General features: G+C 41.9%; 1 protein-coding gene across 6 annotated transcripts in view; it reads left to right on the forward strand.

Annotated features, from left to right (window-relative positions):
• Window positions 1-14,587, forward strand: part of LRP5 (LDL receptor related protein 5) — a 170,337-nt gene that overhangs the window by 66,305 nt on the left and 89,445 nt on the right. The gene's annotated exons all lie outside the window — the stretch shown is intronic.

Here is a 14,587-nt window from a genome sequence, read left to right on the forward strand (position 1 = left end):
TTTAAGGGCCAGGTCTATTGGCTCATCCTGCTGAGGTTGGAAGACTTATGAGGTAGTTCTTGCAGCTGCTGGAAGAACTTTCTCTTTCCTCCTTCTGTTTCACAGCTTTTAAAAAAACACTGCTGAATGCTCAGGATGACCTTTTTGACATTCATATTGACCTCATGTTTCTGGCATGCTTTGGGCATTTTGGGGGCTAGCACAAGTCAGGAGTGACTACTTCTACTATGCTTTCACCTTTCCATTGTCAGGCCAGACAATCTGCCAAGGATGCTAGTCAAAGTAAGGCAAAAAATCGGGATGGGAACAGGAAATTTGGTTTTGCATAAGAATGTGGCCTTCTAGTTGAGTACTTCCCAAGCTCCACATCTTTTTTTGTCCTGTCTGCCTTATGCCATCCATGTGCTTCTTTTTTCCCCTCTTACTAACTCCTTGCTTGCAAGGAACTGACTTACTGTTCTGCATCAGTCCTTTGTAGTAAAGTTCTATCAGGAACTACAGATGCAACATTGCTGATCACCTCTTAATTTTCTTTCCTGTTGGCTTCAACAAAAGTACTTGGGCATATGACCTTCTTTGACATTATGCTTTTAAGTGAATTACACAGATGCTACTGGGGATTAGTCTGCAAAGGGAAAAAACATTATGTTCTCAAAATCTGTGTCCACATGGGGAGTTTACTGGTGTAATTATAACTATATAATATTACTGTAGATCTGTCAGAAGGTATTCTTGTGCAGAAAAATGCTGAGGCTCTTAGGTGACTTTGGCTCTTTTGGATGTTGCAGAATACATATATCAGTAATGTTCAGGTACGAGAGCTCTGTAGCTCTTTACAAAGAGTGTTGAATGGAAATTGGCCTAGGTAATTAAGAAAATGTGAATTAAAGGGCAGGTTGTGCCACTATTTTCTTTACTGTGAGTTATGTTTTATGCATTGAAACTCCAAAACTGGATTTTTATTCTTTTTCTAAACATCTAGCTGTTGATATGTTGAAGACCTAAGTATTGTGTCTTTGTTAAAAGACTATTTCATTATTCTGTAGTTTTGGCTTTTGGTGTTGAGTCATTCTTACTTTCTCTCTGGGACTAAACAGTTGCTCTGAAAAAAATGTTAAAAATAGCTCTACAGTAGATATCCATCACTAATAATGGATTTTAAATATATAGGTAGTTTGCAACTGGCATCAAGTACAAGTTCCTCTCTGGGAATGTGTACTTGTTTTGTAGAGATAGATGGTTGTTGCTTCCCTCCACACATGTGACATTAAGTCTGTTTTCCTCTGTTGGCTGTGAAAATGCTCTGGACTTGCATTAAGTTCCCATATCAACAAGCAGAGGGTAAGTTTGGAAAGTAAATCAGCTGCACCTGACCATATACTCTTAGCAAAGTGAGCATTCAAGATATGATCTTTGGAATCATTAAGATGTTGTGTTGGACCACTAACATCTTGATGGATGTGTCAAATGATAGGTGTCTGAACAGTTAATCTTCAGTTTCTTACTTTAGATGCCTTCTGATGAAAATAAGTGAAGTCTCAAGATCAAAGTAAAAACTATGTGTGTTCTATGCATATTTTCAAGGAAGCAAAGTTTTGTTTGACAGCAATGGACAAGTAAATAGGCCAGTTTAGAAAGCACAGCAGAAGTTAGAAATTTTAAAAGGTTGGGGACCTTCTTACAGTAATTTTGTTGATACAGGGCTATACTCAGCTTTTTCTGTAATAATCACATTTATATTCTTTATGAACAGAATTATTTTGATTCATGAGTCTGTGAGGGCTCCTTTCAGGAAACTGTTCCTTCTCCTTCTGTCCTGAGAAGGAAGGAGGAATAACAGGATTTAGGTTTAGATTTAAAACAGGATTTTTTTTAATTCCTAGAATTTAGCGAGTACTGTTCTTGGGCTAGTAGTATCTTGAAGTGTTGTGAAAAAGCCAAATGTATTAATAGCTAGTGTCATTGTCTCCAACAGTAAATAATTTCAACCTTTATTAGTTTGCAGAGCAGTCTTCAGGTGGTAGCTGCATGTCATGTCCTTTGAGCAGCTTCACCTTCCTTTTGATTCTCTGTCTTGCTCTTCTTGTTGCATAATGAATTGATCTGTTTCTGACTACAGCTCTGGTGCATCTGTGGTAGAATACACACCATTTAATGTGAAAATTTCCAGGCAAAACGGAACCAGAATCTTTCTACTGAGTTCTGCTTTCTTGGAGCAGGTGTGTTTTGCTCTGCTAGGCAGAGGTGCAGTTTCAAAATGTTGAACAACTCCTCCTGCTTTTTCCTTTCCTCTTTGACTTGGTGATGTGGTTCAGTTTCATAGAATCATCAGAGAATGGTTTGAATTGGAAGGGACCTTAAAAGAACATCTAGTTCCAAACCCCTGCATGGGCAGGGACACCTCCCGCTAGATCAGGTTGCTCAGAGGTGCATCGAACCTGGCCTTGAACAATTCCAGGGATGAAGCTTCCACAACTTCCCTGGGCAACCTGTTCCAGTGGCTCACCACCCTAACACTAAAGAATTACTTTCTAATGTCTAGCCTAAATCTACCCTCTTCCAGTTTTATTCCATTACCCCTTGTCCTCTCACTCCAAGCCCTTGTAAAAAGTCCCTCCTGAGCTTTCCCGTAGGCCCCCTTCAGATACTGGAAGGCCACTATGAAGTCTCCCTGGAGCCTTCTCTTCTGCAGGCTGAACAACCCCAACTCTGATCCTATTTTCATAGGATCTTTCTGTCTCTCTAATATTAATAGAATCATAGAATCATCAAGGGCAGCTTCCTACATCACAGGTGTTCCTTTCAGTCTGGCCTTTTAAGAACAGACTTAATGCCATATTTCTTCCTAGCAGTTTAAAATAGCAAGTTCATTTCAGCACTAAGTTTTTCAAAGGGTTAAAAAAAAAATTAGTGCACACTAAAAGTTGTTGTGTAACTTGAGGCTCTTTTGGGTCATTCTGGATTTACCATTCTGGATTTTTCTCTCTGGTCCGTGCATGCATCTTACATTGTTTGTGGAGGACACACTCAGCAAATACTGGTAGAACATGAAGATTTTATCAGATAAGGATCTCCAATTCATGCAACACATTTCAAGCAAGACAAGTGCTAGAAGCTTAGCAACAAAGGCATTCAATGTCATAGAATCATAGAATCATTAAGGTTGGAAAAGACGTTCAAGATCATCAAGTTCAACCATCAGCCTTTCACCCCCATGATCACTAAAACATCTCTTGAAGCACCATGTCTACCCATTTTTTTAACACCTCCAGGGATGGTGACTTCAGCACCTCCCTGGGCAGCCTGGTCCAATGTCTCACCACTCTTCCTGTGAAGAAATTTTTCCTAATATCCAATCTGAACCTCCCCTGTTGCAACTTGACCCCATTTCCTCTTGTCCCATTGCTAGTCACTAGGGAGCAGAGGCCAACACCTTTCTCACCACAACCTCCTCTCAGGCAGTTGTAGGGAGCAATGAGGTCTCTCCTCAGCCTTCTCTTCTCCAGGCTGAACAGCCCCAGCTCCCTCAGCCTCTCCTCATAAGACCTCTTCTCCAGACCCCTAATCAGCCTAATTGCCCTTCTCTGCACCCTCTCCAGCACCTCAATGTCTTTTTTATACTTTGGTGCCCAAAACTGCACACAGTATTCAAGGTGTGGCCTCACCAAAGCCAAGTACAAGGGGTGAGATCACCTCCCTCGTCCTGCTGGTCACACTGTTCCTGATACAGGCCAGGATGCCATTTGCCCTCTTGGCCCTTGGGCACCCTGCTGGCTCATGTTCAGTCATCTGTCAGTCAACACCCCCAGGTCCCTCTCTGCTGGGCAGCTCCCCAGCACTGCTGGGGGTAGTTGTGGCCAAAGTGCAGTACCTGACATTTGGCCTTGTGCCATTGGCCTCATGCCCATTGATCAAGCCTGTCCAGATCCCCCTGCAGAGCTTCCCTGTCCTCCAGCAGATCGACACTCCCAGCCAGCTTACTGTCATCTGCAAACTTACTGAGGGCGCACTCAATCCCTTCATAGAGGTCATCAATAAAGATGTTAAACAGTAGTGGCGCCAGCCCTGGGGAACACCACTTGTGACCAGCAACCAACTGGATTTAACTCCATTCAACACAACTCTTTGGACCCAGCCATCCCACCAGTTTTTAACCCAGCAAAGCGTGTGCAGATCCAAGCCATGAGCAGCCAGCTTCTCTAGGTGAATGCTGTGGGAAACAGTGCCAAAGGCCTTGCTAAAGTCAAGGTAGACAACATCCACAGGCCTTCCCTCATCCAATAGGTGGGTCTTCCTGTCATAGAAGATGAGATTAGTCAGACAGGACCTGCCCTTCATGAACCCATGCTGACTGGGCCTGATCACCTGGTTGTTCTGCATGTGCTGCATAATGGTAATCAGGATGATCTGTTCCATAACCCGTGATCAAAGAACCCAAAGCCCTGCTGATGACACCAGCCCCAGAGCCATGAACTAACCTGTTGGCTCTGTTAGTTCCTTCATCCATCGCTGACATTAGAGGGATAGAGAATACAACTTGCGCTACTCATCCCTTAACCAGTTTCCCCAGAGCCCTGAAATCTCTTTTGGTTGCTTTTGATGTTCTCATTGCCACTTCATCACTGCCCACCTGAAAAACCAAAAGTGGGTAGTAATCTGAAGGCCTCACCAGGATGGGAAGTTTAACTAAGACATCCTTTTTCCAGGCCCAAGGGAGGCAGCAGACTTCCCTATGAAGCAGGTCCGATCTGCATATTGGGCTCTCTGCACCCCTTAGGAGGGAGTCTGCAAGGGCACTGAAGGCAGTGAAGTTCTCAAGGAAACATGCTTGCCCCATTTGTGTCTTCAGGCAGGAACCTGTTCTCATTGTCCCTTCTCCTGTGATTTAGCTTGGGAAGGCTGGGAAGCTTGCTGAGACAGTAACAAATCATCTGCTCCACTACTGAGGTCTGCCTCCCAAGCAGTTTTTGTGGAGAGCAGGCTTTGAAAACACTCACATAATTCCCTCTTGCTCTCCTTGATACTCCTCAATCTTCTCCTCCCTGAGCTCCATCACTTCATCTTGCAGCTGTGCCACCCAGCAGAACAGGTTATCAACCTGCTCACACCAGACACAGCCACAGTCAGAGCTGAAATCCCTCCCCCCCATTACCAGCAAAAGGCTGTGGCATTCCCAACAGTCTGTGACCTAGATAGTCCGTGGAGGCACCCTCTGAGTACCCACATCCATTTTGATGGGTGCTGGGAGCACGATCTTCATCTACCGGGTAGACACCATTGCTCCTGGACAAAGCTGGGAGTTCTTAGAGCCCCACCCACGCTAACCGCCATGTTAACTGCCCTGAACACTCCCTGCTGGTTAGCGCTCTGGATCGACCTGGAGCGGCTCATTTACGGGAGAGGGAGTGGCCTCGCTTCTCGTGGTCCGAGTGGAGCTTCCGCGGTTTCCCCCGTAACATCCTCTGTCACATCTGCCTCTCTCGTGAGAATTGTTGACTCCTGCTGGATCGCTCCACTCTCCCTCAGGTTACCGTGACTCCGGGAGCCCCCGTCTGTCTTGATCTCGCATTCTTTTTGAACACAACTGGAAGATCTGACCCCCCAACTGACCAAAGGGATTTTCTATACCAAACAGCATCATGCTCAGCAATAAGGGCTGGGGTAAAGAAGGAGGAAGGGGGGACGTTTGGAGTTGCAGCATTTGACTTCTAAGTGACTGTTACGTGTGATGGAGCCCCACTTTCCCTAAATTGGGGGAATGTCATCCTGCCAATTGGAAATAGTGAATTAATTATTTTAGTTTCCAGCAGTTCTGTTTTCTTTATTGTCTCTGGAGTTTGGACGGTATGCAAGCTATTAATTTCTGTTGTCTTCCTTTAATTTTGCATTATGTATTTTACTCTCTAGTATAAAAAAAGTTCCCTGACAATATTTTATCTGCTCGTTCTGTGCTAGGTGATTTCTGTTTTCTGTGCAATGTGTGACAGATGTACCTTTAATAAATGAATCATTCGTGAGTGTTAAATACATTTGTTATTATCTGAATTCCTCTCTGAACAAATTTATGTCTCCGTTAAGATGAATCTTTTAATACTTGCATACACATGTCCACTGCACCCCCCAAAAAAAAAAAAATCTAGGCATTTTTTTTACTAAAATATCTTGGAGATTTGATTTTACACTGATTTATTTTCATTTGTGTTGGGAAATATAATGAGTCTTTTCCCTTTCTTGTACTTGAAAGCAAGGTAAGAGACTGCTTGGTAAGAAAGGATGAGAGTTGTTGAGGTGTAGGTGTATTTGCATGCCATGCAAACAATAGATGATAAATGTGACATCAAGTGCAACTCAAATAAGTATTTGGCAGGGGCAAGTGTTTGGTGGCAAACTGCATCAGCCGTCTTTCGTCATAGCTAGACTACTCCTATCTTCTCATGGTCTGATCTTTAACACCAATAAGAGCTTGATGATGTCCATCTGCATGAGATACCCCTTCTCTGTTCGTGACCTCCAAGTTCTCCATACTCTCAGATAACTGTTTTTGGTATAGGTATTTTCAAGCTTTCACAAGGGAATGATGCCTGAAACTGCCTGATACTAAGGGCAGTATCTACTAAAGTATGTGCCTTTAAGATGCTGAGCATTGCTCAGTATAGATCAAAGTCAGGGACCATCTTAACAATGCTCTTAGTCATATGGTTCAGTTTTAGGTAGTCCTGCAAGGAACAGGAAGTGGGACTATATGATTCTTAATTTTTCCCTACCCAACTTGAGACATTCTATGAGTCTAAGTAGACTGAGCACAGCTGTCTCTAGCAAGGGCTATAAAAACATGAATCATTTACTGCAATAACCAAAGACAAATAATTTGGCTGGAAAAGCAACAATATTGTAATAACACTTTAGCTTCTGTTTATCTTGGTATTACTACTGAACTAGGAAAAATTAAATGCCCACACACTGTGGACAGATTTGTGAGCTTGCAACGCTAGGTTAAGTATTAGTTCTGTCAGGCGTCTCTTTCTAAAGTCTGTGTTAAAAAATTCAGCTGGTTAATATTCTAAGGATAAATGTTCAAGATTACATGTGACTTGCTTTAAGATTTGACAGAGGGGAAAGTGTAGAGCAGAAATAAAGGTGTTTGCATCCGTCTGTAAAGATCAGGACCTATTAGATACTACAGCTGAATAGAGATACAGAAAATACTCTGGTACAATGGCAAAAGCCTACTTGGTCCCCTACGTGGATAAATTATAAAATTTTGGTTGTTAACGTTGTTTTTCTTCTGTGACTTTTGGTTCTTTACAATTTCTCTTTTTGTGTGCTTTTATATATATTCATATATGAACACGTGATTTTTTTAAAAGACCCTTTCAAATTTAAAATTCTCATTCTCAAGCAACAAATAATTTTGAAGTGAGTTGGTAAGTTGAGTGAAGCACGCTGGAACTTGATTTGTCCATTTCATGATGGTAAGGAAAACCTGGCCTTACTGAGATCACAGGAAGACTCCTGTAGGTTTCCCTGGCACCAGGGATTGTATCCAAGATTCTCTCTGGATATTTTTTATACCATTAAGTAACCCTAAAGCATTTGTTATTTTATTTTAAATTACTTACATCATCTGGAATGAAGGAGGATCAGCTTTATTGTCTTGGGGTAAATTGGCTTACATGTTACGGTATAATTGTTTTTTAAAAACACGTGTGTGCTGTAAGTGCTCCAGTGCAGGAACTTTTAGTGTTTGCATGTCACAGGCTTACCTGCAAATGGCCTGCTGATGTAGCTGGTATGTTTGGCATTGAAACAGGTACCTGAATTCTCAGTTGTGTTGGTGGCTTCTTTACTCCAACAAATCTACCCTTACAGAAGCAAGGGTTTACACTACTTACAACTCTTATTGTACATCACTGTGAGCATTTATTAAAGCCAGCATAAGAATTGCTGCAATATCTTTAAAAATAATGAGTCGAACTAAAAAAGTTACTAATTTTAAGAACCTTCTTGTAGTTAACAAATGGCAGGAGGTTGGTTGTTCTAAAGCAGTAACAATCAGGATTTCTTCCCTCTTACGATTCCCCAACTCAAGTGGGAAATGGGTACTTTCTAGAAATCTGGTTCCTTTAAAATATCTCAGTTTAGATGTTTGAGTCAGCTGCTTTTGCAGTAATCTTGTCCCTGGTATGTCAGGTATGTCACCACCAAAACTCTGTTTAACCGAAACTAGGTGGCAAAATGGCTGTTGCTTCTCAAGTTAGTAATTCCTTACTCTGAAACAGTAGGGTTGTGTATCTCCAGAAGAGAATACATGCATTTAAGCTTTAACTCCATGCTTTGCAAGGAAATAGCAGAATCCAAAGACTGTACCCTTCCCCAGTGGGGATTTCTGACAGATTTTTTTCTTGGCCTATCCTTTTTCCTATGGCTTGCAATGAACTGTTACTAATAATTCTGTGCTAAGGGATATTATTTTCTTGTGAATAAAAAGTAGAAGCTGGATCTATGATATCTGTAAGCTAACATTCAGATATATCACTTAACATTTTCAAACTGTGTCTTCTTTCAGAACCATGTAGATTTGCAATCTCACAGTGTGTCATGGTCCCTTGTCTAGCTCCTGCCTGGTTCACCAATAATGTTGTGGTTTTGGCCCAACACGACAACAAATAAACAGCTCTGTGGCCGCTCACTCAACTCCCCCCTCACACACACACTGGGATGAGGAGGACAAAGCTTGTGGGTCGAGAAAGGACAAAGAGGGTTCTTCACTGATTAAGGTCACGGGTGGAACAGACTCAGCTTGGAGAAAAAATACTAATTAAATTTCACACTAATCAAACACACACAGGACACAGACAACACAAAGAGCACTGCTTCCATGTTACCCACCCCCCCCCCTTCTTCCTGGGCCCAAATTACTTTGTTCCCAGTTTCTCTCCCTCCTTCTCCCCAGCAGCACAGGGGGACAGGGGATGGGGTTTACAGTCAATTCATAGGCTGGTGGTTCTTGCCGCGCCATCCTCGTCAGGGAGAAGGATTTCCTACATTCCTTCCCTTCTTCCCCACAGGGTCCCTCCCATGGGAGAGAGTCCTCCACGAACCTCTCCTTCCTGAGTCCTTCCCACGAGGTCAGGAGATGCTCCAGCCTGGGCTTCCCACAGAGTCACAGGCTGCTTCGGGAACAGCCAACTCCACTGGCACTGGGGTCTTCCAAAGCTGCATAATCAAAGTCCACAGGCAGCAAATCCACTGGCCACAAGATCCAAGTCCACTGGCCAAGTTCACCCATCCTGGTGTGTTCAGGGAATGTTCCACTGCATTCCTCCGTGAGTGGGGGGAACAGCTGCCATCTCGCCATGGGTTGCAGGGAAACTTCTGCTAGGGCACCTTCTTCCCCTTCTTACTCACCAACCACCAGCGCTGCTGTCCTTCCCCAGCACAGCTCTTCTCCCTTAAGTCCTCCTCTGCTCAGCATTAACCTCAGTTCTTTCGTATGTTAATCGCAGAGGCTCATCTATTGTCCCTCTAACTGCTCCTTGGCTGGTTTTGGTGCAGGAGGAGCTTCTCAGCTTCTTACCGGAGGCACTCATGGGGCCCTTCCCTGCTACCAAAAAAACCCACCAAACCAAACCACGACACAGTGAGAGGATAAGACGTAGTTGCTTCAAGTACTTTTGAGGCGTTTGGATGGAATGTCTGTATAAGGGCAGATTCTTTGCTTGGAAAAGCAACAGCCAGACAATTCTGCTGTTGATTCTGGTTACTATCAATGGAGTTATAACGGTTATACTACTGTTATTTTCCTGAGTGTTACCTGCTCCTCTGTCAGTAGTAACTTCACAGAGTTTTGTGCTCTTTGTAGTAGTGGGTATGTACAAGCTTAATTATTTCACAGAAGCTCAGTCCTAAATTAAAGTAGGATAATTATCACTGCTGTGTTACAATGGCTTTCTCTGGGAGATACATTACTTTTGTCTTCTGCAGTTGTGTTGTGCTAATGAACTTACCAGCTGTACAGTTTAATTAGCATGGCGGGGGGCGGGGGGGGGGGGCGGCGAGGAGAAGAGGGAGTATTTCCTGGCTGTGTGAATGTGTCAAAACTGAATTGTAGGGCTTTTTTTCTGGTTCAGGCAAAGTAACTGTTATAAGTCTGCTACTGAGTTAATGGAAGAAACAGTAGACAATAGCTTTTCCCTGTAACATGAAGACAGATATGTAATTTATTATATGAGTGCTCTGGTATTTCCTTTCTTTATCACAAGTGTTAGTTTTCCTTATGCCTACTTATGTTTCAGTTAAATCAAATCCTGTCTGAATGTGGGTGCTCAAACATTCTTTGAAAGAAACCTTTCCTCTTTCAGTTTTGTTTTTTGTGTACTCCTACCGCACACAACTCTCAGTTTTACATTGGTAAACCTGCTGTATGTTGCATACTTTCTCCAGTCCACAGTGTCAAGTAGGAGAGTACATCACCAGCTTTTCCTGGCCCCCAGCCATCACCCAGTATGAAGCAGTTCTTCCTTTCAGACCGTAAGATAAACAGAGACCTGAATTGCAATGTATAGTGCTGTTCATGTTGAAATTGGCTCTGTTAAGGTACCCAAGGAGAATATAATTTTTAAGTTCCATTTATTTATAGTTATAACCTAAGTTTGTTTCAGCTCCTTAAATATTTTTTTCTGTGGAACTTAAATATCAGGAATGGATTTTTATAGTGTTGTTGATTTAAACCTCTCATAGTGAGCTTCATTGCAACATTTTTCATGTGGTATGAAAAATGGCTAATGCCAAACCCTTATGCAAAGATGTCACAATTGTTTTTAATATTGGCAAGCTTATTAAACACCATGGCACCGTTACATATTTTCATACACTCCATACAGAATAATGTAGTTTTCTTGCCCTCTCATATACCACTCTCCACCTTTTAGCATACGCTGAAACTTTGCCAGGTCACTGTATTACACCAACTAGCAAAATCCCTAGCTTTTCTGATAAATCTTTTGTTTATCAAGAATGCTGAGATAGCTATATCAAACAGCTTGTAAAAGAGTTGTCTGTAGTCAAAGCACACTTCTAAAAAAGTGCTTAGTATTTTGTTCTTCAGAGAAGAGCTAAAAGCTTTATCATTTTTACATTTTGTCTGATTTTTTCCTACAAATACAGAGGTTTCCAAAGTTGCATGTAAAGAATAGGTGCAGATGCATGAACATGCACATACATCAAACTGGGGGAAGAGTCCCACAGTGGGCCATCGTTCTAGCCTAATTAGCAGACAGACAAATGGAAAAGGCGTGGCATATTCTGGCATAGATTAGTAGAGGCAACTCCTGCCATTTACGTTTGTTCAGTTTGGATCCATAAATTGGAGCATTTGTTACTGTATGTCTTGTCACTTCTCAAATACGAAGTGGGCCAAGGGAAGAATAAAGGCTCTTGTCAAGCTGGTGAGGTGGCCAGCTTCACTACTGTCAGCTCTGATAGGAGTTCATTTTGCAAATAGAATACAGCTGCCATTTCCAGCACTGAAGCATGAATTTTTAAAACTAGGGCAAACCAAGCAAATAAAAGCAAACAGTGTACCTAGCATTGGATATTAAAAATAATGTATTAATGGATATGGGAGGAAAGCATCACGTATATGACCAAAACAAAAATAATCTCTTAACCTATTTCTATAGGATTTCTTGATTGCAAAGGGAATATAGTCTTCAGGGAGTGGGAATAGCTGCCTTGAATAGAATTATTTTGTTTTCTATTCAGTTTGGTTTTTAAAGATAGATGTTGTCCTGCATGTTAACCAGAGCAGTTAACTGGCTTTTATGGATAGTAGACCCACTGGAAAGTTCTTTGTAAGGTCTGCAGAGAGCTTTTGCTGCATAAAAAAAAACACTAGAGAAAAATAAAAAGTTCAAAGTTTAAACCAGTTGGAAAAAAACCCCAACAGCTCTAAAGTGGAAACTTTAGAAGGATCTTGTTCTTTCTGGTTTTCTGATCTATGGTTTGCACTGAATCCTTTACATAAACATCTGTCGATGTTTGGGTGCTGCAGTTGTAATGTTGGAATAGCTTGCATTCCCAGCTCCTCCCAAAAAAGGCTTTTGTTCATTGTATGATGCTACATATGACCATATGACCATGATATAACAGTTAGCAATTCTGCTGGGAATCTGTTACTCATGTGGTTACAAAAGTGATTGTGGTGAGAGAGGTTTTTGAAGATGAATTTATTTAATAAATGCTGTAGCACTTTAGCATTAGGTAAATAGATATATTTAATGTATTAGGCAGATTCTATGGTATCTAGTATAACAGTAAACAGGCCACAACAGTCTTGGAAAGGTTCTCACCAACATTAATAATCAAAATACCTCCGTGATACAGATAAAACTAGTGACGCAGGCAAGCATGTTTGTCCAGGTTTTTAGAGGGAACCAATGACAAGTTCTCATCTTTTAGCAATGTGCAACCTGCAGCCAACTCTTTTTTCTATAGCAGGAATTTGTTAATAGAGGCAAAACCATTCATAACCAACACTGTGATTTTAGACTGTGTTGTAATAAAACCCAGGATTTTTGTACCTACCAAAATTACCCACAACAATGATCTACCAACTTTCAAGCAAGGGGCAGAATGTAGTGAGATTAACAATGTCTTTTGGCTTGTGGTCTAGCCAGCATCTCTAGGCATAATTTGGGTTTCAGACTGCCAGTTCCTACCTCTGGTATATTCAACTCTGACCTTGTTCACTGTGAACCAAGGTGAAGCTGCCATCAGTTGTGTGAAAAGGCAAAGCATATGCATTTGATTCTGCTCTGTCTGTTCCCATGCAATGGTGCTTGTAATGTTGGTCTTAGAAGTACATGTAATATTGATAATTGTTGCTAGGCTAGCAACGAATACATATTTGATGCTCCTCTCTGCTTCACACTACTGATACTTTACTATTAAGATTGTGATTGCAGGCACAGTAATATAGTAGAAATTCAGAAGATGGATATGAAATTCAGAGTGCTATGGGTGGTTGAACAGCTGCAATGCTGTTCACATATTGAAACAGTTGGGCTAAAATAATTTAAAATTAATTTATAATTTCAAACTCTTCTGTATTTGTAGATCACTTGGATGACCAGATACATCTCCCTTTCCATGTCGAGTTTTGAGGACTGAATTTTCACAGCATTTTCCTGGAGAAAATGGCTATGTATGGCCTAGACTGGTGTACACTTTGCTGGGTAAAAAACTGGCTGGATGGCCAGGCCCAAAGACTTGTGGTCAATGGAGTTAAATCCAGCTGGTGGCCAGTCACAAGTGATGTTCCCTAGGCCTCGTTGTTGGGGCTAATTCTCTTTAATATCTTTTATCAATTTTCTGGATGAGGGGATCAAGAACACCCTCAGTAAGTTTGCAGATGTCACCAAGTTGGGAGGGAGTGTTGGTCTTCCTGAGCATAGGAGGGCTTCAGAGGGACCTGGACAGGCTGGGTCAATGGGCCAAGACCAATTGTATGAGGTTCAGCAAGACCAAGTGTTGGGTCCCATACTTGGGATCACAACAACCTCATGCAATGCTACAGTCTTGAGAAAGAGTGGCTGCCCAGAGGAGAAGGACCTGAAATGTTGATTGACAGCTCTCTTAACCTGAGTCAGCAGTGTAGCCAGGTGGCCAAGGAAACCAAGTCCATCTTGGCTTGTGTCAGAAATAGTGTGGCCAGCAGGACTAGGGAAGTGTTTGTCCCCCTGTACCCAGCACTGGTGAGACTGCACCTCAAATACTGTTCAGTTTTGGGCCCCTCACTACATTGAGGGACACTATAAGAAAGACATGAAGATGCTGGAGCAAGTCCAGAGAAGGGAAACGAAGCTGGTGAAGGGTGTAGAGTGCAAGCCTTTGGAGGAGTGTCTGAGGGAACTGGGATTGTTTAGCCTGAAGAAAAGGAGGCTGAGGGGGAACCCTATTGCTTTTTACAGCTACCTGAAAGCAGGATATAGCAAGTTGGGGGTTGATCTCTTCTCCCTAGTAACAAACAAGAGGAAATGGCTTCAAGCTGTGCCAGGGGAGGTTTAGATTACATATTAGAAGAAGCTACTTCCCTGAAAGAATAATTAAACACTGCCCAGGAAGGTGGTTTAATCACCATCCATTTAGGTTTTTAAAAGCCATGTTTATGTGGTACTTGGGAACATGGTTTAAGCCCTGGATTTGGTAGAATTAGGTTAATGGTTGGTAGAGCTAGATTATGGTTGGGCTTGATGATCTTAAAGATCTTTTCCAACCAGAATGATTCTGTGATTCTGTGAATTTTTACTGAATTTGCACCAAACAGGATATTTTGTTTTGACCCCGACAAGTAAAATATTTCAGAAACAAGAAACAAGATATAAAACTTTGTTACGTGAGTTATTTGTTTCTGCTGTAGTTGCTATGCTGCTGTAGCTTGCTCTCTGACCTCTGCAGTTGCAGATCAGTGTTTTGGTTTGTAGGTGCTCCCTCTAAATAGGTATGTCTTTTGCCCTTTGTCAATTAAGCTGTATTGTAATTTGCATTAGAAAATAAAATGTTTCCTGTGTGCTTAAAATACATTAAA

The sequence above is a fragment of the Apus apus genome, chromosome 5, assembly GCF_020740795.1.
Source record: "Apus apus isolate bApuApu2 chromosome 5, bApuApu2.pri.cur, whole genome shotgun sequence".
NCBI lineage: Eukaryota > Metazoa > Chordata > Aves > Apodiformes > Apodidae > Apus > Apus apus.